The 23,851-nt window shown below is 47.7% G+C and overlaps 1 protein-coding gene across 6 annotated transcripts in view; it reads left to right on the top strand.

Moving 5' to 3' along the window:
* Window positions 1-5,601: 5,601 nt before the first annotated feature.
* The window catches only part of LOC119465874 (FYVE, RhoGEF and PH domain-containing protein 2-like), a 188,275-nt gene continuing 170,025 nt past the window's right edge, over window positions 5,602-23,851 (top strand). For 2 of the 6 annotated variants that reach the window (XM_049657369.1, XM_049657368.1), the window contains exon 1: window positions 5,605-6,065. The gene's annotated coding sequence lies outside the window, so the exon portion shown is untranslated. Of the gene's footprint in view, window positions 6,066-23,851 lie in introns of all 6 variants that reach the window. The other 4 variants (XR_007463999.1, XM_037726351.2, XM_049657371.1 and 1 more) reach the window with 3 other exon arrangements.

Below are 23,851 nucleotides of genomic sequence, written 5' to 3' on the forward strand. Positions count from 1 at the left end.
CGCCGTCCTTTCTATTCTCCTTAACAGTGACAGTAAATGAGTCGCTTACAAAATTTTAATTAGCTCGGAGCTTGAATATGCATCCATAATTGAAATTCTTATTGAATTACCATGACAAATCGTTTGGGATCTTTACAATTCAAAGCAGCTAGTATTATTCTTTAATAAAAATTAATTTAAATTCTGGGGTTTTACGTGCTAGAACCACGATCTCATTATGAGGCGCGCCACAGTAAGGAACTCTGGATTAATTTTGACAACCTGGAGTTCTTTGATATGCACTCAATGCACAGTACATATATGGTTTTGCAGTTCACCCTCATTAAAATGTGGCCGCGGTGGCCGGGATGACATCCCGAGATGTAGTGCTTAGCATCGCAATGTCACAATCACAAAGCCTGCACGACGGGTACCATTTATTCTGTCTTTTTACATCGGGCAAGGCAGTGTCTGCTGTAAAGGAGGCTCTCTCTACAAAGTTTTGCTGAAAGGTACTCTCTTCATTTTTTCATAAACGGCATTACACAAAGCCCTCTAATAAAGTCTCTGCTACTTGCCGCCCACTCATCTACAAGAAGGGACCAACTCTTGAAAAATGTTTTTTTTCCAGCTGTGTGCATGATGTGGTATGAGAAATCGTGTCTTTTGACATTTACACATGTGTAGAACCAGCTATATAGAGTATTTACTATGCCTGATCATGCTTATGTGTGCAGCGCTGCTGAACAATACATATTGACGCAATGAATGTTTTCCACAGTCGAAGTATCGGAAAGATGGTTTTACAATGGTGCCCTTTGCTTTCGATTAGTGTTAGTATTGCTTGTTAGACTTCGCAAATGCATGCCCCCCCCCCCCCCCCCCCTTATGCACTTGGAAGTGGAAGGGTTCAATAAATGATGATGAACTAAATCGAAGTGCAAGAGCTTCTTTTTTTTTACTTACGACTTCCATTGAAATGCGACTGCCACAGCGGGCAATTCAGCCCCTCACCTTGTGTTAGCAGCAGAGTGCCATAGCCACAGTGACAGGTGAATAAATTGAAGCACAATTTCGTTGTTGTCAGATTTGTGTTTTTTTTTCTTGCCGGTATGTAGGTAAAAATTGCAATAAATGAGTGTGTCATGGGAAGAAAGCTGCTTGAGGTCCTTTATTGAATAAACTGCATATTTTGTATACTTGAAGCGCAGAAATTTCTTTTAAAGGGTCGACCGACATGCGAGGGTCGCATGCGATAAAGGTCCTCAATCATTTATTGTAATTCGTCTCTATTGTTGTTAAATAGGGCAATGTTATCTGCAAACCGAAGGTTGCTGATATATTCGCTGTTGATACTCACTCCTAAGACTTCCCAGTCTAAGAGCTTGAATACTTCTAAGCATGCAGTGAATAGCATTGGAGAGATTGTGCCTCCTTGCCTGACCCCTTTCATGCTAGGTAACGTTCTACTTTTCTTGTGGAGAACCAAGCTAGCTGTGGAATCCTTGTAGATATTTGCTAAGATATTCACGTATGCCTCCTGTACTCCTTGATTGCGCAATGCCTCTATGACTGCTGGTATTTCTACTGAATCAAATGCCTTTCCATAATCTCTGAAAGCCATATAGAGAGGTTGATTGTACTCCGCAGATTTCTCGATTACCTGATTGATGACATGAATATGATCCATCGTAGAATATCCCTTCCTGAAGCCAGCCTGTTCTCTTGGTTGGCTGAAGCCAAGTGTTGCCCTGATTCTATTGGAAATTATCGCGGTGAATATTTTATGAAATACTGAAAACAAGCTAATGGGTCTGTAATTTTTCAATTCTTTAACGTCTCCCTTCTTATGGATAAGTATAATGTTGGCGTTCTTCCAGCTCTCTCTGGTACACTTGAAGTTGTGAGGCTTCAAGCGTGGTGGCGTGGGGCAGAGGTAGAACACCCGACCTCAAATCTGAAGGTCGTAAGTTAGAATCCTACTGCAGTCCACTACATTATCAGGCATGGAGTGGTGCCTGACACCGGCAAAAAATATGTTGCCGAGAGCTAGTGGGGCTATACCAGTTCAGGTGCAACCAAACTAGGCAGGCCCACTATAAGCTGCATCAGTCACTCCCTCACCAGAACAGGAATTGGCCTCCCTGGTGCAGTATTCGGCCACTACCTCCCTCATGACTCCGACAATTAACCCATGTTGCCCTCAGTCCCCAGTGGCTGCGGAGCACCTGACAAAGGCGGCGGTCAGACCTGCGACGTGGCAGAGGGTGCTAAGAATCTCTGGGTCCGGACAGGCCGCCAATGGAAACTGAACCTGGCAACGTTCAACACGCGCACCCTCTCGAGTGAGGCTAGCTTAGCAGGCCTATTTGAGGAATTATCAGGCACTGCCTGGGATATTATTGGCATTAGTGAGGTTAGAAAAACTGTTGAGGCTTACACAGTGCTGACTAAGGAGAATAGTCGGACCTTAAAAAAAGAATCTTACAACAAAGGTCTATCACCCCTCTTGGTGCATCAGTTTGACTAGCGTTGAAGTAGTAATGGTAACAACACACTTCCCTTCTGTGGAGCCTCTTGAAGCTATGGTATGGTGTTCACCTGGCCCAAGCAGTCATTGACTGCTTCAATCACGAGAACGAAATTTACCAACGGATAGAAATGGGTGAGGGGCCCGCATGACAGGTACTCTCAAGTGAAGATTGGCAGTGCTGACATCCTTGAAAATGGAACTAGGCAATGAGTATGATCTACCACTAACAACTTATCCGATTACACCTTTAGGACAACAAAGACGCTTGAGAAAAAAGCTAAGGAAAGCTCGACGAGCGACAAGAAATGAGAAGGGATACTGGCGCAACTGGAATCGAATTTTCGAATTTTACCCGCCAAAACAACGATCTGTTTATGGGGCCCGCCGTATAGTGGTTGACTCCGGAATAAATTTGGTAACCTAGGGTTAACCTGCGCTTAAGTCTGAATAACTCGAGCGTCTTTGAATTTCGCCCCCATAAAAATGCGATGGCGGTCGCAAGTCGAACCCCCGACCTCGTGTTCAGCAGCACAACGCAATCCGCAGAACCGCGATGGTGGTAAGCCCAACTTTAAGAGGCAGGAAGATGGCGGCATGGATCAGAGAGTGAATTGACGTAGCTGATGTTATAGTTTAGATTGATAGCAATATGTGCAGTGTAATTATTCTGAGACAGTGGCACAGATGTAGTCATATAACTAGAGAATTAAAGTCTCTTAGATCGCAATACTAGGGTGACAAAAATTAAGCTTTACAGACTTCTTCAAGTAAGGCGCTGAGAGGTACATGAAAGTCACCTCTACGCGTATACGTTACGGGGCTAGGGGGACACAAAGTGACATAATATTCATCGTCGGTCACCTAATTATCTAAAATTGTTTTAATGAACTTTTTAGTCACTGCAGCAAGCCGGCATGTTGGTATTGCAAATTTAGAGGCAGTCACATTCTTACACAATTCAATTTGGTAGAATTATTTTAGCATGACCGTGTTCCCGGGATATCCGCCTGCAGATTTTCATCTCAGTTCGCACGTAGTACGCGTGTAAGACCGCGAAGAGCGGCGCGACGCGGGTATTACGTCACACCATGGCCGCATAACTTATGTTTTAACTTGAAAACTGTCAGGTACCAGAAACACTTGAGCATGTATTTTGCGGTTGTCCCGCGTACGCGCAAGAACGACGGAAACGGGACGGAAACAGAAATGCCGCTGTAGCCTTTCTGACAAGCCACTGGGCTGGACGCATGGCTTTAGAGATGCCACAACGTTGTGAACTTGTATATCCGCCTTCTCCTCATTCATCATCAGTCATCAGCCCTTTTCCTCCCCGTCTTTTTTCCCCAGTGTTGAGTAGCTGGCCAGAGCAAGAGAGACAGCTCAGGACCGACCTCTCTGACTTTCTGTAAATACATTTCTCTCTCTCTCGTTCTGACAGAGCATATATAAACTTTTTTTTTAGCGCACAAGGAAGAAGCACAGGAATGAAAGGCACGATGCCGGACACAGCGCTTCACAGCACCGCATGCTTTAAGTTTAAGTTTCATGTTAGAGAAAACTGTAAAGCTTCATTTTGATCATCCCGTACATATAAAGTTGGGCAGGTCATGTAATACATGGCGCAGATAACTGGCTCTCTGTTGCCGTAACAGAATGGGCGCAAACGAAAAGGAAACAGTTGACGACAACAGAAGGTTAGACGGTGCGATGAGATTCGGAAATAAGCCGGCGTCCAAGTATTGACAACGTTTTGTCATTACTGTAATTATCGGTATGTTTTGATAAAGCTAGGCCTATCAAAAAAAAAAAAACAAGAAGGAAGAGGCCACAGTATCTTCGCAAGTGCTTTGATTTCTAGCTACCAGATAGCGCCACAGCCGTGAGCCCAGACGTAGCGTCGCGGGAAATAAATACTTCTTTGTGGCTTCGAAACATCCTAGCACTCAGTCTCTCCTACTGCTGAAGGCGAGAAACAGTGCTGTGACTCTCGAAAGAAAATTATGGCCTCAGTAAAATACAAGTACCCCACAGTGCCACTTCCGGACTGTAAATACAATTAAACTGTAATGAATACCATTTTTAAATAACAAAAAATATCTCATGTGATTACTTTTATCAGAAATTGCCTTACAAATAATTGCCAATATATATTTAAACAGATTTTTTTGTAGCACTTATTGGCGTTCATTAATAGATATAAATCTTTTGAGAGATTGCAGGCTGCGCCTGATCTTTCCATGTGTCTCTGTGTGATATCCTGTTTCCCAAATTTGCGCATTTAGCAATCAGTCATTAGAATGAACCGGCCAACTAGCACCTCAAGACATTTTAATTAAATATAATTTTTTTCATCAAACAAAAATGTTCGGAAGCAACGTTTCCTTTCATAGTAGCGAGTCTTTATATTGTTATTCAGGAGATTCTCCCCCTCTTTAGAGAGAACAGATGAAAAAAAAAAGTATCTTGCATGGTTACTGTGCTATGACAGTTCTTTTCTGTTCTTTTCATACGCAGCCACCGTCTTTTGTTTCCGTGTATTTCTTTTTCTGCGCTCCTCTCGACATCGACGATGAGCGTCTGGCAGCACGAGGGTGTTGAGGCGAGCGTCAATGAGTTGGGCGTAACACCCGGCAGCTGCGGGCATGCATGAGGGGGGGGGGGGGGCACTGGTAGTAGGACGGGGTTTCTTCAGGCCCCCAACCCTTTCACTCGTTACAAATCTTTCCTTCCGAATCACCCACGTTTGTTTGTTTGAAAGATACGCACAGTTGCACTTTCAGAGTTGACTCCCAGAGCAACGGGGATTACGGGTAGGGTGTTACGGGGCGTAGCGGAATCGCGGGGCGTACTACGTTTTGTACGTAGTACTACGCACTGGCGAAGCGGCGCCCGGGAGTTGCATTCAGTCACAGAAGGAAGAGGGGTAGCGGGTTAGGGGGGGTTTCGTTCGAGGGGTGGGTGTTGGGTAACGCTCTTTGCATAATGACGACACCCCCCGTCGGCACCACGCGGCGCGTGCGAGACGCCGTTTTTCTAATCTCGCGCGCGCTAGTGCTGCCCGAGATCCCTGGAATCCGTCGGCCGCATGACGTGGCAGGCACCCACCCACCGCGCACTGTGCGCCACATCGCCGGCGGTGGCAGCGCTGGCGACGACGCCGCGGCGTCAGCCGTCCTGCTCCTCGGCAGCGTTGGGTCGAGCACGCCGCCGCCACCGCCGCTTCCAAGCGATCGATGTCGGTTTCCCCGCTCGCTCGCCCGCCCCGCTCGCCCCAAGCCTGGCTGTGTGCACCGCGAGCGACAACATTCAACGCTCACGGCTGGCAGCGGCCGGGGCTGCGCCGGGGAACAGACACCGCGTCGACGCAGTAGTGAGCCGGTTGTCGTTGTGCGTGCTACGTAGCGAGACCGTTGTTGGGTCGTGAATTTTCCGTGGTGCGCTCGCGTTACCACGGTTGCGGAATGCCCGTTACGTGTTTGTGACTGTGAACAAGAAAAAAAGGAGCACCGGCTGCTTCGAAGCGGGCTGGAACACCGAGGAACAGCGCCATGAGGTAAGACAGAGTCGAAGAGCACTGACCCCCCGTGGAATATGGTTCTGTTGGGATTGAACGGGTGCGTTTTCCTATGCGTTCGCTAGCATCCGTGTGAAGTGCTAATCCGAATCGCTACCGCAAATGCGAAAGGGCCATTCGCTGCTCGGTAACTGAACTAGAATAGAACGCGAGGGAATTTGTAACCAGGAATACAGTTGCGTTGAGATTGAATGGGCGCTCTCCGTATTCGTTCGCGAAGGTGCGTGTGGACCACTACTGCGAGTGAGTATCGCTGCCTTGAGTGTGGTGGGCCATTCTCTGCTTGGGAATTGGACTAGATGGAAGAAGCCGTGAGGCAAGCTCAAGCCAACGGTCACTGGCAGTTTGCCTGCGCGGAGCGAGGCTCCCTGTTTGATTGCAAGGGTGTTGGCTCGCGCATTACAACATGCATGAATGTTGTGGATGTCACTTTGAGGAGAAACTCCCCCTACGGTTCCAGGGTTGACTGAACGCTCGATCTGCACCATAGGGCGGGCTTGAGCAGTCAACTCTTGTTCACGAGAGACCTTGTTCTGTTTGAATTAGATACAATCAAACTAGTACGGAGCTCCGAAGCGTTTGTCCTCGCTTTCGCGTTGCTCATAGTTTCGGGCCCGTACTCAAAGGAGAAAAACACTTCTTTCGCTTGATCTTACGTTCGTAAGTGCAGATGTGAGCCAATCATGATGTCGCACGTATTATCAGCGACAGCAGCCGACTCACGGCGTGGTGGTGAATGGTAGTTGCAAGCGGGTTTAGCCTGGTGATTGAGGCTTTCAATTGCTCTGCACGGGAATATCAAGCAGTATCGCTGGGGCATGTGCCCGCTTGTCCGGCTAATCAGTGTCAACAAACGTGAATGAAACAGTACTTGCGGACGAAGAGCTTTGTTTTCGAAATCGTTCCCTCATGCTTTCGCGATTATAAGTTAAGTGTACGGTTTGCTTTACCAGTCTCGTTCTGTGCCGAGCTGTAATGAAATTAAACGTCACCCGTCACGCCTGGAGCCAAGCTATGTGATTTGCACAATACAACAGGGCTCTAACTCGCATTAAAAAGAAAGTTGTTTACGCCGTAAAATTAAGAGAATAGTGGAACGAAAGGAAAGAAAATTGCATTTCCTGGCGCCCCAGGCACGCGGCCTGAAAATTACATCCATGGTTCTGCGTTTCGGGTTCACGGCCGTGGCAGTGAAGCGCTCACTTCCATGCCTGCTGCCCGCCGGAAGCAAATTTGTAAACTTTTTTTTTTTCCTTTCCGCGGCCCCGGAGCAGTTCGTTCACACTTTGTCCTTGTGATTAGCTCTGCGTGAGCTCTAATACGTCACGCTGCTTATCTGTCGACGTGGAGGTTAACTTGGAGGTGGCAATCAAGTTTTTCTCCCAACGCTATATGCGCCCCCAAACACCACTGCATCCAAGATGGAAATCCATGAAGCCTTAGTGAGGGTTTAACATTTGTTTATTACCACAGGAGGAGGTCTCAGAGGTATACAAAAGTGTCAGAGGGGTCCCCTATGAGTAATTAACAACATAGTAATTAACATATCATTGGCAACATAGCGATGACAACGAAGCAAGCAAGGCTAACATAGAAAGTAATTAGGTACAATAAATGTCTATAATGTATGAAGTGCGCGAGTAGTACAAGCAAATAAAGTATAACGAGCTGAACCTGCTTATAAATAAGACGGATCTGATATTAAAATGCCTTCGTCATACTCGGTATTCGTTCTAAGGATATATTCGTTCGCTACACACTGATATCGCTAGAAACGTTTTATATTTACTGCGTTACATCTGATAACTCGTTATATCCGTGTTCGTTATATCCAGTTTGACTAAGCAATTATTAATAAAAGAAATCAAGGGTAGTTCTTGTAAATAACGAGTTTGTATCGTTTCTCGGAGACACGGCATGCTCGCCACAAGCATCAGAAATAGTACGGTAGTCATCTATTAACTCTTTAATTATATACAGCTGACTAATTAAATTCTTTAACGTTGACTTTTTGCAACAAACGCTGGAATCGCAGATTTTTAGCCGGTCACTGGTCAGGGCATGCCGACTTACTAAGTTAGTAAGAATGCATGAGTCCGGGGAGTTTTGAGAGATACGTCGCCAATAACTGACACGGCAATTGATTGGTGTTCAGTCTATAATTCCGCACGTCGGTACGCAAGGAAGGCTCTCCGGAAAAGTTATAAGCGCTTCTTCGATGAAATTTTGTCCTTGATTTTGTGAAGGGATATTTCGCAGCGGTGTCTGTAGTAGCGGGTAATTACTATTAGGGTGACACGGTGTGAACATTGACTGCAGCTTCAATTCCACAACCGCAATACGCCGTCTACAGGGTAGCCTAAAATCAGTTTGATAACTTCAGGCAAATGAAGGCGTCAATCAATAATTTTCACACCCTGACGTCCGATGGCGTGAAAAAAGTGTGACGTTTCGAACGAATTAATTGTTCAGTTCTACTACCAATTTCGTAAGAACTGCTTAGTCACCTTGAAAACTCCACGTACCATATAAACGCATTCGCATGCTCACTCATACATAGCAAATGCACATGTGCATATATACTTGCACATATGGCCACTTGCACGTTTGTGCAAGAGCGCGTCTACTTGCTCAGGCCCTCCGCGTGCGTGCGCGAGTTCACCGTGTCCTTCGATACGCGCTACATAAAAGTGTTTTTTCGAGCGTGAAAGAAGCCTGCGAATACACGCAATGTGCCTCGAGCTGCCAGTCGCGCGACAATTTTGCGTGTATTCGCGGGCTCCTTTCACGCCCCGGAAAAACACTTTTGTGTGGCACGTATTGAGCAACAGAAAGCTGTATCGGGAGTTTCTGATGTTGCTCTACAATTTTCTCGTTGACACTTTTCATGTAATTATAATAATTGAGAAGTTGATTCAATAATTAAGACTGATTATCTAATTAGGAGGAATGCTAGAAAGTAATTTGAGTATGTCCAAGCGATGGCAAGCGACATTACCTTGGTTCTGTCTAGCTACGTAGCCGTTTGCATATTTTTAATGCTTGGCCCAAGTTAAGGGAAACACCCTGGCCTGTATACTCCACGTTAAAGCGGCGACATCTTAAGTAACACACGCAAGGCGTGCAGCATTCCCACTATGCAATTAGCAACACGTATTCTCAAAGCAACGTCCGGTTGATAGTAGCAGACGTTAGCCTTGACCGGATGTTTCTTAGACGTTGCTTAACCAGGCTTTGCTTAACCGGACGCTAACCGCTGCGCTGCTTAGCGCGGGACGCAGTGGCGGATGTTGTCCCAAGACCTAACCGCCGTAAGCGTGATCCGTGGCGCATGCTGTAACTTAATACATTGTAAGCTTTGTCATTCTTTATTGGCTGTGTGGTTTTCCTTTCTATATTAGTACTTTTTTTTTGCTGGAGGATTCCCCAAACTTAATTGCTCCTAATAGTGTGCTTATGTATAGCAATTTGGTGTGGGCGTGGTATTTGTTTCACAAAGTGCGGTTGCCGGTTGGAAGTTTCTCCACGGGCTGTGTACGATTCCAGTGTTCTAAAAACAGCTTTATTTTTTGTCACTGTTCTATAATTTCGATCTATATACGTAATTAAAGTTAACCTTGCTTTGGATTGATAATAAATGCCAGTAGCGCACCCAAGATGTCTGCCAGAGGGGGGGGGGTGTATTTTTGTGGTGGTGGGGGGGGGGGGGGGGCAAGCAAGCACTTTGCATGATATGCAATTTCCTTGCTCTAGCCGGAGGAATCAACCACCAAATACAATGCCTAGTAATTGGAATAATATCATGACACCAAAGATGATGACGATGTTTATTTCTTCAGCGTTTTAGTCAATGTAATCTAAGAGTGCATGAATAAATACAAGGCAGTGATATAGTGTTTTTGTTAACGAGGGAACTTCGCGACCTCAAGCCACCTCCTGAATTGTAATGGCAATGTGAACAGAGCACTGAAGCCACACGTTGGACTGGTGGGGCTGGACGCGTGGGGGGGGGGGGGGGGGGGGGATGGGTTAACTCGGCCTCACTCAGTGGGGGGGGGGGGGGGGGTTACAACAACGGAAACTCCCCCCGTCGGTGCGCCACTGCTAGATGCAGACTACTGAGTTACCTGTTATGCGGCTGTGTACGGCTACATGAGGTTAATTAGCCCAGCTCTTCCTGAATACATTGGAAATACGTGTAGTACATTGCCATGTTGCTGGCGAGTTCGGTATTTTCATGCAATCTCAGTGATCTCGAAACACACCTCAAGTTTGCTTTTGGCCGTCTGGGCCAACATAGAGGTATAGATCAGCTGAGTGTCAAATTCCTCGAAAGCGGATGACAATAATAAAAGTAAACCACTTCTTTAAGAGTTACACATGCACCTATACTACATACCCAGAATGAATATTTTTCGTAATCAATTGCGAGTGAATTTATAAAAAGAAATGTAGAAGGCAATGTGGCAATGTATTGCACAAGGGTTCCGAGGAGGTTAAAGCAGTTTTTTATAAAGAGGAATCCCTGCTTTCTTCTTGGCCCCCGAAAAACATTTGCCGTCGCGTGTGTTGCATGCGCAAACACGGACGCGCGTGAGCGCACGCCTTCACTTTGGCTCGCCTCGGAAGCACGGCTTCCGCCCGCCGCGGTGAGATGTGTACATACGTGGCAAGCGGGCGCGCGAGGTTTTTCCGTTGACGTACACGCCAGTCGCTGTGCCGCCCACTGCGCAGTTTGCTCGCTAACGTGCCTGCACGCGTAGCGCAAAAATGTGCGCGCTAATGCTCGGTTCGGCATGCACCACACCTTTCCGGCGTGGGTTGCCCGTCTCGGCTACCTGAGCTACTGCTGTCAACACGACAAACTCTGCAGCGCGTATTTTTTTAGGGGCGAAGCTCCTTAAGGCGGCACCCGTTCGTCCCTCGTCGTAGTAGTAGTGTGTAACCAGTCCGAGAAAAATTAGAGAAAAAATTCCGAAGTTGTGTCCGTAGCGCGGAATCGAACCAGGGACCCCTCGCTTCCGAGCGCGCGGCGTTAGCCCACTACGCCACGAAGCACACATAGACACAAGCACCACGATGGCAATAAATACCCAACATTAACGAAAGGCCGCGTTTCTAGCGCGTTTCTAACGCGTTTGTGCTAGCGCGTTACGGCCCGTGTAAGAAGCTGGTGTAAGACGCTGTGGCCTCTCCGCCTTACCTTCAACGCGTTTCGAACGCGCTGCCCAAGGCGGTGGCAAGTCAAGTTCAAGTCGAGGAGCGTTTATGAATACGGGGGTATACTCTCTCAGCAGTCATGTGATGGCGTCGGCAAACGCGGTGCACGTTCCGGCATGTGTAAATGGCTGCGTAAGACGCTGTGGCCGCTCCCCCTTACTAGAGAGTAGTGCACGTCTCTAGCGCGTTTGTGCTGGCGTCCCCTTAAGCGGGAGATCCGATGATTCCCTCCGGAGCTTCGCCCACTCATCATCATTCACCCCGTGGATATGCTGTGATTTTTTTTATCCCTGCGCGCGAGAAATTGAAGCAGGCGGTAACAGTTGGTTGCTTTTCTTGCTTGTTTGAGGGACTTATTAAAGACAGTTTTTAGTTGAGCGCCGCTTACGCTCCGATACGCTCCGCTACGCTCCGCTACGCTCAAATCTCACGCGTTGAGACGCTGCGGGGGACTGCGTGTAAATCTCACACTTGATAAGCGCGTCTTGCGGAGACGCTAGCGACGCGCTATCAGCTCGGCTGCGAAACGACCAAGAAGCCAAGCCGGTCTCACGTTGCGCTCCATCAGCTGTGTGAGCGGAGCGAGGGAAGGGATCTTCGTCCAGCTCCCGGCATCAGCGTCATGTGCAAGAGCACTGACGTTCCTGCTGAGCGGTTGTGTGGAAATCGCTAGCGCATGTCGGTATCCGCGGAGCGGCATATGTTCAACTAAAACACAATATATTTATTAACCATCTGAGTGATTGACTGATCGGGCTTTAACACACCTGCCGAAGTTAACGGCGTTATACAGCTGACCGCGATATCGTGGGCGCGATTACCGCTATAGGCGTGTGCGAATATTCGAAGCTTTCGAATAACGAATCTAATATTTGTCCTATTTCATTCGGTTTCCGAATGGAATAGTCACTATTCGAATAACCGGATATTTTTCGAATACTTCAGGTCGTCGACTGTACACGATCAAGAATGAAATTGAAGAAAAAATCAACCGACGATTACGATACTCCCTATAATACGAAATTTGAGCACAGCTCTAAACGTGTTTTCGTTTCGCGATATATTGGCTGGCGCCGACAATCTGTCTCCTGCGGCACGTTGCAAACATAGCAATGTGTGACGTGACTGCCTCGTTAATCTTGGGATCGCGATAGGCAGCGCGTGGCAGTCGCCTGAGCACGATTCACTGCAGCCGCCGTAGACAGACCTCCGAGCCGAGGCGCTCTACTGTGGCGCCATCTCGTAGCCGTCGTCGGCACACTGCTCTTTTCTTCTCACGCTTTCGCCATACCCTCCTCCTCTGCTTTCCCCCTCGCGTCTTTCATCCCCCGCTGCGCTCCGCGTTCGCTCTTTCATCCTTCGCTGTGCTCGTTCGCTCGGTTACGCCGAGGGACGCCGACGCTCAGCGCAGAAACTGGCGCCTACAAGCCTCCGCTCTGAAATTCCCTAACTTTCATGCCATTCTCAGGGGACGTAACGCATCTGGAGTCCCCTGCGTCACTCATACAGAAGCGGGCTTTTCCGACCAAACACGTTCACTCGCAATGAAATATTGCTTAGACACGACATCCGGCAGTGGGTATTGTTTGGTACTTTATACAACTACAGCACCTGTGGCAGGGGCGTCATTCAGAATACCTTGAATTGCAACATGCTTTACGCAATAGAGGCAGCACCTGCCGCGGTCGTTTGAACAAGATATAAAGAGTGCTTCTTTTTTTATAGCAGAGTGAAACTGCTATGGCCGCATACGACACAAGTCTGGTTTGGTCGCGAATGTATATACGCAGAGATTGACTGGTCTACAGGGTTACATTTAATACGTTTATTTGATAATGCATGATCCCGTGTGCTCCGAAAATCCCTGCGTTGGCGAACGATATGCTTAGTCGTTCCTAATGCTCCCTTCGTGCTTTTAATAAAGCATGCTTTATAGTGTACGGTGTAATTATAGAAAATTTCTATTGTTGTGAATATCAGAATGTGAAAAACAGTTCGATAATAATGCTGAGAAGGCATTATAGGAAAAAATGAAGTATTTGACTAGATTCCACCGAAAGCGCACCGTACTTTGGGCGTACGTTAATGCAAGCCATGTTGTTGGAGATTAACCTGGAGCTCAACTATAAAGCGTCTCTCATAGCCTGTTTGTCGCGTTGAGATGTGAAAATCGAATAAATAAATAAATAAATAAATAAATAAATAAATAAATAAATAAATAAATAAATAAATAAATAAATAAATAAATAAATAAATAAATAAATAAATAAATGAATAAATAAATAAATAAATAAATAAATAAATAAAGCAAGCTCTGAGAGGCGTCCTTGCAGATGACACCCCTCCCCCGGATAAATGTTGACTACCACAGGTTCTCTGACGTGACGACGCAAAAGCTTATTCGAAAGGTGTTGCTTAAAATTGGGATTTATTACAATGTTGCCTTTATCGTATCGCACAGCACGCGCGAGTGCACAAACAACGCGCCGATACGAAGAAGACGGAAGCGATATATTGCAGAGACGGCATCCAAATAACGACGATCCGATTAATTATGCATTGCGTTGTGCGACGCGTCGCGCTAATGCGTTCGCATATCCGTCCTTCGTCTACATAGCCTTTATCTCCGGTGGCCTTCGTATAAATGCCTCCGCTCAAGTGTCACAACTAGTCGCGCCCGTTTCGAACCAGTGCGTGGAAAGGCAGCGCGCGCGCGTGCTACAATCCTCGGCCACGCAAGCGAGAGAGCTGCCGTCTCATTGCTCTTCTGAACGCAGCCACAAGTTACAGCAGCGAAATTACAAGCAACGAGTTACAGCAGCAGGCTCCGAGCTGGCAACGTGCCAGCCCCAAGAGCCCGCTCCGGGCATGGTTGCGGAAGCAGTTGTCGGCCCCCGGGCCACGGCGGGGTAACTCTTCTTGGCGGTCCCGCCGTCTTTCGTCGTGCCTTCTTATTGCGTGCGCGCAGTCTCGTCGACGACGACGACTGAAAAGAATCCGCCGTATAAAAAACAAATAAGAAGCTCCGGAACGCGGCGTGTCTCGTGCCCATTGAAGCGATCTGTCAGCGCATCCGTCAGGATTGAAACCCTGTGCATGCGTATTATAACCTCACTCTCCCCGACTCAAGTGCAGTGTAGCTGAGGGTATGGGTCTCGCGTGTCAGCCAACCGGGAGGCTGCTTGTTCCAGAAAAGGGAACGCGCGAATTCGCCCATTGTCGGCTGTTAATCACTTCGCGAAGCTTCCGTTTAGCTCACGCCAAGCGTCGGGCGGTTAGAGGCGGGCAACGGTGGCGCCCTTCTTCCGGTACTCTTTCCTGATTGGTCAGACGTCGATCCATAGCTTTACGCTGCACTGCACGGTGTTGGGAAGATGGCGTGTAGAGAAGAACGGACGACAGGCGGAGACGGTCTTTTGGGAGGCCGTTTGCTCCGAGGCGAGTGACCGCTCGATCGAATCGTCCCGTCGTCGAGTCGGCGAGCGCACAATTTCAGGGCGTCGTCGTAGTCGTCGTCAGTGGGACGCGGCGGTGCTGGCCGCCCGCCGATGAACCGCGTTGGGACAGGACGGGGCCGCCCCCGCGACTAATGTCGAGCGCGACTCATGCCGGCGGGGCGAGTGAATTGGACAGCTCATCTCCGTAACGGACACGATAGTGAGGAGGACTCTTTTGCGCAGTTTCATTTTCTTTTTGCGGTCCGCTTTACAAATGCATAGAACCAGACTCAGTGGCTTTAATAGGAAGAAAGAAAGGCGCTTGCTTCGCCCTAAGGGCGAAGCATTCAGGAGCCTCAAGCTGCTCAGATGGTATGTCTAAGAATACGAGGGGGCGACATGTTAGTGTGACACATCATGCGAGGCAACTTATGATGTACCGCAGAAACAGCACCCTGCATGACGCCTATCGAGCATCTCACAACGCGCTTGATAAGGAGCGACGCCACCGGCGTTGCTGGCGTCGGTCCTCAATAGCGCACAATATGAGTTCAGGAAAAGCGTCAGCGTTTTTAAGCCTGAAGTGTACCGTCCGTCCGACCACTGTGTGCTCCGCGAGGTGTCACGTGCACACAGCTGCGCAGCAGGAACACAAATGCGTTTGTGCGCACAACGCCCGTGCCATCAGCGGAAGGCAGCAGGCTGTCGTCCCCGGGTGCTATTCTAGGGCATTGTCGAATTCCGCCATATTGCCGAATTTGCTGTTTTGTCGGCTCTCATTGGCCCAGAGGGCTGCTACGGCGTATCTGATTGGCTCTAAATGCCGTCATTAGAGAATTTGAAAACTTGAGAGCTTGAGGGTCAGTGATGGCAACTTTTTTTTTTCGCGTGTCGCTAAAATGCCACAAAGATGTCGCTTAATTTTGCTGCAATGTCGCTAAAATTGTCACTAGCACTGTCAGTGTTTCTGAACAATATAGTATGCAATAACACGGCGTAAAGCATCTATTCAAACGTTTAACGTTGGTATAGAGTATACACACAGGTTGAAAAACGCTCAATTTACCAACAGTGTGTATAGAGGGCTATTACTTTCCTAGTTTTTTCCATACAGCGGATGATGATAGCTCACATCCAGCGTTTACCATCGGATTGTAACGTTACAAATCTAGCACTTTTCAAGAGAAGACGGCTAACCGGTTTTCCCTGGCACAAATACGCACTGGGTACACGTTAGGTTAGGTTAGGTTAGGTTCTGCCGCGTCTGGGTAATTACCAGAAACATGCATCCCGAACATCACCGAAAGCGGAGGAATGCAAGAGCGAAAGCACTGCATAAGACGTTTCAAAACGATGCGGACGTGGTTTATGTAGACGCGGTGGAATATGCAGACGGTCGACACGTGGCAGTGGTCGCCTCAAATCAAGCGGGCCACTCGCTTGCCAGCGGCACCATTAAAACAGGAAAATCGGAAATCGCGGAAGAAGCGGCCATAGCGCTGGCGCTCGCCTCCACAGCGACCAGCGTCATAATCAGCTGATTCTAAAATGTCGCTTCATAACTTCGCTAAGGGAAGGGTCCCCAAAGAGGCGCTAAGGATAATGAGTAACTTTCGCGGGGAGCGTGACGTTCATGTCATATGGACGCCCGCCCACTCCTCCCTCCCGGGCAACGAAACCGCACACATCCTAGCTCGAGAGTTAGCGAGCCGAGCAGGAACAACGCGGGGCCCGAGTACGGAGAGAGACCGCATGGTCACTTACAATGAAATCACCAAACACTACAGATTAAGGGGGCAGCATTACCCTCCACCACACTCCTCATTAAACAAACACCTTCCCAAACCCGATCGCTTATAATCATTGTTATCCAGAGCTCTACTCAGACAAATGTAAGGACTGCAATCAGCGGGCAGGCCTCAGACACATAATCTGGGCTTGCCCCAACATAGTGGAGGGGCAAAACAACAAGTATACGAACCCGGAGCAGTGGGAGACCGCGCTTCTCAGTTCAGATAGCGAGCACCAACTACAAGTCATCAGGCAGGCCGAAGATGCCGCTAGGACCCGAGGGCTCCTGGTCGCCATCTAAGGGAGGGGAGATAAATTCCTCTCACACTTGCTGTTTCCAATAAAAGTTGTTTCTCTCTCTCGCTAAATCTGGTGGAAAAGAAATTCTAAAGTGGCAACACTCGTGAGTGTGCGTTCATATGGCATCGTCGTTCTTGCATCCAAACGCACTGCGAGTTTCTCGTGTCTCTGGACATCTCCTAATCCAGCAAAAACTTTTTTATATTCTGCTGTTGCAGGTACTCTTCTTCACTTATGCTCTATGTCTCCCGTATTGGCAAACAAAGTAGTATTTGTTCCTGCTGCTTCTCTCTCTCTTAAAAATGTGTTGTGACTCAAGCACTGAATCCAATTTTTATACAATACATCTACAAATAAACACTTTGACAACTCAAATTTTTTCGTTCGTCTTGCATACCTTGCTGCGCTTGCGCAGCGTGATCTGTTCGTAGATGCACAACCGTGCAACGCGGCTAACGCACAGGATGTATCGAGCAAATGTATATTTATATAGTAGGATAAATTAGAAGAAAGATGTCCACACCTCATAGTCACGCGTAAATTTGTATCGACCCGCGGCATACCGACGGGCACGCTGTTTGTTGCAGATTATGTATGCTGAGCGCGATGGTGATGACCATGATGATGATTTATTGGCATCCCCTTTGAAAGCATGCCATGACAAAAAAGTCACCTAGCCTGCTTGAACTAATCAGACATGATGTACATGCTTATTGTTCTAGTATTTTGCCATCATCTCCCTAATTTTTTTCTCGTTTCCTTAAATTGTACAGTTACATATGTCTGTAATGGCTCCGGTCCTATCAATCTTTTCCCTGCTTTTTTTTCCGCCAAAACTCTAAGCTTCGCTTGCTTATATCGACTGCTGACCGGTAAATATCAGCACTTCTAGAAGGTAGGTGGACGCCACCTACGGGTCTCATTTGGTCAATACCTTCGCATTATCTTGGGATGTACTGAGTGGCCGGCGCATTTTTGATGCAGCACGCATGTGCATCATCCTGTTGCGAATGTTTTCTCCGGCATGTTTTGGCACTTAAGCAGCCAGCTAGGGCCTCAAATAGCAAGGCACGGTCCTTTGTGTTATCGTACTGATTTTCATTTCTAATTTTGTTCTTGCCATTCTTGTAAATCTTCACGGTCTTTTTTGTTTCCACCCTTGGCAACCATTTTAACGTCTCTGCTTCTTTCACTTTTTTTATGAATAGTTGTCTATTTACCGTTTCAATTACTCTGCACATGGTTGACAACGGTCTTGAACTCTTCCTCCATTGTGTGTCCACGGTTTTGAGGTACAGATATTTGTGCACTTTAGCCACCCATTTCCTTTCATTCATGCGTCTGAGGTCTTTCTTCAAAACTAATCTTGCCCTGCGCTTCCATGACTTCAAAGGAAGCCCAACCCATGTCATCTTGCACTGCCTCGTTTGCGGTTTTACCGGGGGCCCTCAAAGCAAGAGTGCGATGGTCAATCTTCGGCTAAGTTCAATGACTCACCCCCATTTCATTTCTACATTTTCACTAATACTGTGGCAGCAATTATATGGACTCTTGAGGCGCATTCACGTTTCGGAATTCTCTTTAAGTATTGTGGAATTCCCATTAATAGGAAGCTTTAGCTCGGAGCCAATATCGATGTCGCCTATTCGTATACCTGTAAAGCACAACAATTCTGTTATGAGTCATGCTCCAAGCCGATTTGAATGACATTTGTTGCATTTGATACAAAAGGCTATACATTGAAGGGACTGTTGTAAGCAGAATTTTGATTTAGCGGGTGGATATCTTTTTTACTGAAATTGCCGAAAATTGCCAAGTGAGGAAAAATAGAAGCACAGTGTTTACCAATCTGTAACTCTTTACCACAAAAAGATATCGCACTGTTGTAAAGTGCAACGCATAGAGCGTCTGAAGCGGACCAACTTAATGTATGTATGAACTTAATGTAAGCTCAGGTTAATTTCTTAGAATGATTACAGGCGTTTTGCAAAAATCCTACTCACCTGTTAGTTGTACACTAAGAGAGATGTATATTAAATCAAATTTGTCCACACTAGACGTATTATTACGTGTAGTCAACATGATTGGGATATCTTTTATCGTAGCTATCTTGCAAAGTTGTAAACTAGAGTTTCTTGAAAGTTTGGTGATTCAATAATTTTTACCGAAAATGTAGTGACACAAATATGAAATTCGCTCCCGACGGTCACTAGATCCTGACTTTTCTTTTAAATGCAGGAAATCTCAGCAAACTCAACGCAGTGGTTGCTGCGAAAAAAAATTAACCCATTTCCACGAAGTGAAATCTGTCGAAACAGCGGAGCTGTGGTCGTTCTGTTTCTGCGATTGTCGCGTATGTTTCGTCTAACAGCGATAAACGTCGAGCGGCGTCCATCGTGCAAAGAGCGAGCGTCGCAAACACCTGCTATTATACCCCGGCGCCTCTCCTCCTCCTCCCCGGCGTAAGCTCCGATTGGTCGGCTCCTCTCCTCCCGGCGAGGGGGTCACGTGACCTCTCCGGCTCTGCTCCTGTGTGACGGCGCACGGTCAACTAAGAACAGCTCCGCTGTTAAAATGATGTCTCCGTGCCTGTGTATTTAGACGGGAGTCCCCGAATAATGTTTCCTCTCTGCAGCTTCGCTGTAAAAGAAGGTGCATAGGTTGCCGTCGCTGACATTGAAGAAGGCCAAGTTATACCCCAGCGTAGGGCGGACGCGCCACGCACTGCGCAGTTCTGCTACGCCGGCGAAAAGTGGACGCTAATATAGTCGAGCTTCTGGCGCAGTCTGCCTGACCGGCGGCGTTCGCCGTGCTTTGGCGCGTCCGGCGCGGGAATAGAACATGTCCTATCTCATGCGGAAACGCTAGACCAAGTGCACCGCGCGCTAGATTGGCTGGTCGGCAGTATGCTGGCCTACAGTTCGGGTGCACCGAAGAGAGCGTTGTTGGGACTCGGGGTAGCGTATAAACCGGGGATCCTTCCAGCCACAGGGAGGAGTACGTCCGGGAGTAGGAGCGAGAGAAAAAGGGTTTATTCTACATATTTGCAGTAGTTCCAGATATGGAAGCTCACTTCATGGGGGAGAGAGAGAGATAAAACTTTATTTTGTCCATGATGGGGTCTGGGGGCGGCGGGGGTTGGGAGACTAACCCCCAGGCCTCCCCTTCTTCAGACGGCGGCCAGCCCTTGTTTTCTGGCGGCGTCTCCGGCCATCCGGACGGCCCAGAGCTGCTCTTCTGGGTCCAAGCTGAGCAGCAAAGTCTCCCACTGCTCGGCCGTAGTTATGATGTGTGTAGCGTTAGTGCGGTGATTGTTGGTGGGTGTAGCTTTCGGGCATGCCCAGATGATGTGATCGAGGTCAGCGCGGGCCTCGCAGGCTTTGCAGAGTGGGGAGTATGCATCGGGGTAAATTCGGTGGTATAGCACGGGGTTTGGGAAAGTTCGCGTCTGAAGTAGTCGCCAAGTGGTGGATTGAGATTTATTCAGTGTTTTGTGTGCTGGTGGGTAGCGTAATCGCTCTCTGCAGTAGTGGAGCACTTTCAATGTCTCAGCTCACTACATGTCTGAGCACACATCAGATCACGTCAGGACACTCCCACTGAACCAAATGAGTCCTCTTATAAAGCAGGCGTCATCCCTAGTTCCCGACGCAAGGGAATTCGATGGCCTTGATGCGGTCAATCAGAGAGGTCGTCTTGTCCACAGAATTCCGCATCTGATATCCAACCTTCGAAGCAAGGACGGGGTAGTTTGGAAACAGGGGATTTACACTCCTTCCACGAAAATCGTCGACTTGGTTTCTTGGTCTCCGTGACGCTCATCTTGCCAGGGTCGGGAGAGTGACCTTCGTGCTGGTCGCCGCTTCCACGAAGGGTGGCGGTTGGGGTTGCTTCTAAGTGAGCATCTTTGTCATTGCGTCACAGCCGGTGTCGGGCCGCGTCACTAGGTGCTTGGAGATACTCAGATTGTTTTGCATTCCGCCTAATTGAATAATTAGTCCTAATTAATTAATGATCTTCTCAAATATTATAATTAGGTGAAAAGTCTCAATGAGGGTATTGTAGAGCAACATGAAAAACTCCCATTACAGCTTTCTATTGCGCAATACGTGCTACATAAAATTGTTTTTCAAAGCATATGAGGGAGCCCGCGAATACACGCAAGATTGCTGCGTGATTGGCCGCTCGAGGCACTTTGCGTGTACTCGCGGACATCTTTCACTAACAGAAAAACACTTTTATGTCGTACATATTGAGCAACATGAAGCTGTATCGGGAGTTTTCATGTTCCTCTATAATATTCTCATTGAGACTTTTCATCTAATTATAATATTTGAGAAGTTCATTATTAATAAGACTAATTGTCTAATTAGGCGGAATGCAAAAAAAAAACAATCTCAGTATCTCCAAGCGACAGGAAACAACATTAAATTGGTTCTGTCCAGCTACGTGGCATATGAATATTTTTAAATCCTGGTGCATGATAGATGGCACACCCTGTATATACCTGAACTTGGTAAATTAGTTCTGCGGAAGCTTGCATGAAAGAGGAAGGTTAATGAAAAGTGACAAATTTTCAGCCGCCAAACTGTGGTACCAAGAACTTGGAGCTGGTTTCCTTTGTAGCTTCGTGGAGCAGTAGGTGGATGTTAATTTGCCTTTTCATGAACGTGAACCTATTTCGCGTGCACTTTGTGAAATAATGTTTTTCACGCAGTCTTTTATCACCGTAACATGCTGTTTGCGATATTTTTTGAGGTTTCCTACCTAACGTTATGTTGTTTAGACTGCAGTGTAGTAGAGTGCATGTGATATACACATTTAGCATCGGTATATGTATATCAGTGTTGCGGATACCACTCCGGAATCGGAATGACTCCGGAATCATTCCACATTTTCGCGACCCCGGAATGGAATGTGACAACTCTTGGAGCAATGGAATGGGAACCGAATTGAGCGCCTTTTGCCCGGAATGGAATTACGTCTTTTTCCGAAAATAGAGCGTGTTTCCGCCGAGGCGATGTTTTTTGTCAAAACATGCCGAAAAACCAACCAGCCCACGGTAAAACATTAGTAACTCAGAGCCTCGAATGTAACCGCATGGCAGTATTTTTAAAATGGCTTGGCAGACTACAAGCACCGCACATTTATAAGCAACGCTTTACTACAATTCTGTCCTTATAGACTGAGTTGCTCCGATGTTTGTCTCGATTCTCCGCGTAACCACGGCTCCATGTCGTTGGTATCCGTCGTGCGGAGCTACGGCGGCGGCATAGCCCCCCCCCTCCCCTCACCCTTACGCCTTGTCATTTTTATTGCGATTGCAATTATATGGACACTTCAAGCGGATTTCTGCCGTAGGCGTCGCCGTTGTCGTCGTTATGAGCTTCCGTATAAAGTTCCAAGGGCGATAAAATAGTCACCGCGCGCCGTATGTGCGAGTGAAAGCGCGCGTGCCACGCGCGCTTTCACGGAGAGCGAACGCACGGCAGAGTGCAAACGCGACTTCTTCCGTCAGGCGAAAGCCGTGGGGGTATGGGAGGGAGGGAGGAGAGGGCGACGGCGTGCTGGGGCACCAGATGCGTATCTTGCAACCGGGCGCAAGGGGAACTGGCGACTCAATCTCCCACGCGAAAGGAGGAAAGCGGGAAGGCAGCGCAGGAGAGAAGGGGGGGGGTCTGCTTCTACTCTGCCAACAACTTTGCACTTGTACTTTGCGTCGGTGCGGGCTGTCGCGCGCACAGTATCTTGAAAGCGATCTCCACACGGATCTGACCTTTCTACGCGCTGTGCTCTCGCCGCTCAGTTTCCGTTGAAGCGATAGACCGCACGAACCTTCGCTCGCTGCGGAGCCGCGCTTGCTCACGCCAGCGTTTTGACAGTGGTTGTCCGCGGTCATCGATTGCGATCTATCCATGTTTGCTTGTGCGCGCTGACACCATGCTTGTTAATTCAGTTAGTAAGCGAATGTGACCCAGTTTATGCAGCCGATAAATCTACTATCCCTACTCCGTATAGCTCTCTACTAATTTGCTATCGCAATTGATGCTTCGCCTTTCGGGCGAAACTGCGACATTTTTTTTTCACCTCGATGGCGCCTTCGCGCCGGCCGTCTGCTGTCTCCCGACCCTTCACTTCTTTGTTTTTGCTTCTGTCGCCGTCGGCGACTCGGACGCATATTCCAAAAAGCGCTTCTATAAGTTGTGATGCGTATTGACGTGCGCTGGCGCGATGCTTGTGTTCACTCGCAAGCTTTCGCCTACCAGCTTGCGCGCCGTCTCACATCGTACTCGCTTGATATGCGTGAGTGGGGACGAGCATTGCTGCCCAGTGTTCCGTATTTTATGCGAAGGCACGACAAAGTGCTCGAGGGGTGCACTGTTCCAACTGATACCAGCAGATCTGGAGTTCTGTCCCCATTAACCAAATATTAGTTTTCTCCATATTGACGAACGCTCCAGACGCGTGACAAAACTGCTTAGTCTTTTTGAACGGTCTTCTTGAACACTGCTTTTGTCCGCATAAAAATACGCTATGAGATCATTTAACAATTAAGACATTGAAGCTTAAACAATATGAAAGCATCACAAGCCGTTGAAACATGCTGATCATGCAAATACTAAAGGTAGCGGGAGAACTGCCCCTATGAGAATTAGTAGGGTGGTTGTACTGCACAAGATATGTCACCAAGCTATTATCCCTTGACCTTGATACCGTGTTTGCGTATTTTTGCAGTTCTTAACGCGTCTGATGACATCAGCTTTATGGTGCGTTCATCGCTAACTCGATAAAACTATCAGATGCCTTTCCTACGTTGAGGAATTACAGGAATGGAATTGAACTATCCGTCCATTATGGGAGTGGGAATGGGCTAAGCTTTTTAATTCCAAGGAATTGAAAGGAATGGATTTGCGGCAGGTTCTAATTCCCCGGAAGGGAATTGGAATGGAATGGGAGCGCCCGTTCCGCAACACTGATATGTATGTATGTTATACCTAGTGCTTCTTTTTTAACGGC

The sequence above is a fragment of the Dermacentor silvarum genome, chromosome 10 (genome assembly GCF_013339745.2).
Source record: "Dermacentor silvarum isolate Dsil-2018 chromosome 10, BIME_Dsil_1.4, whole genome shotgun sequence".
Lineage (NCBI taxonomy): Eukaryota > Metazoa > Arthropoda > Arachnida > Ixodida > Ixodidae > Dermacentor > Dermacentor silvarum.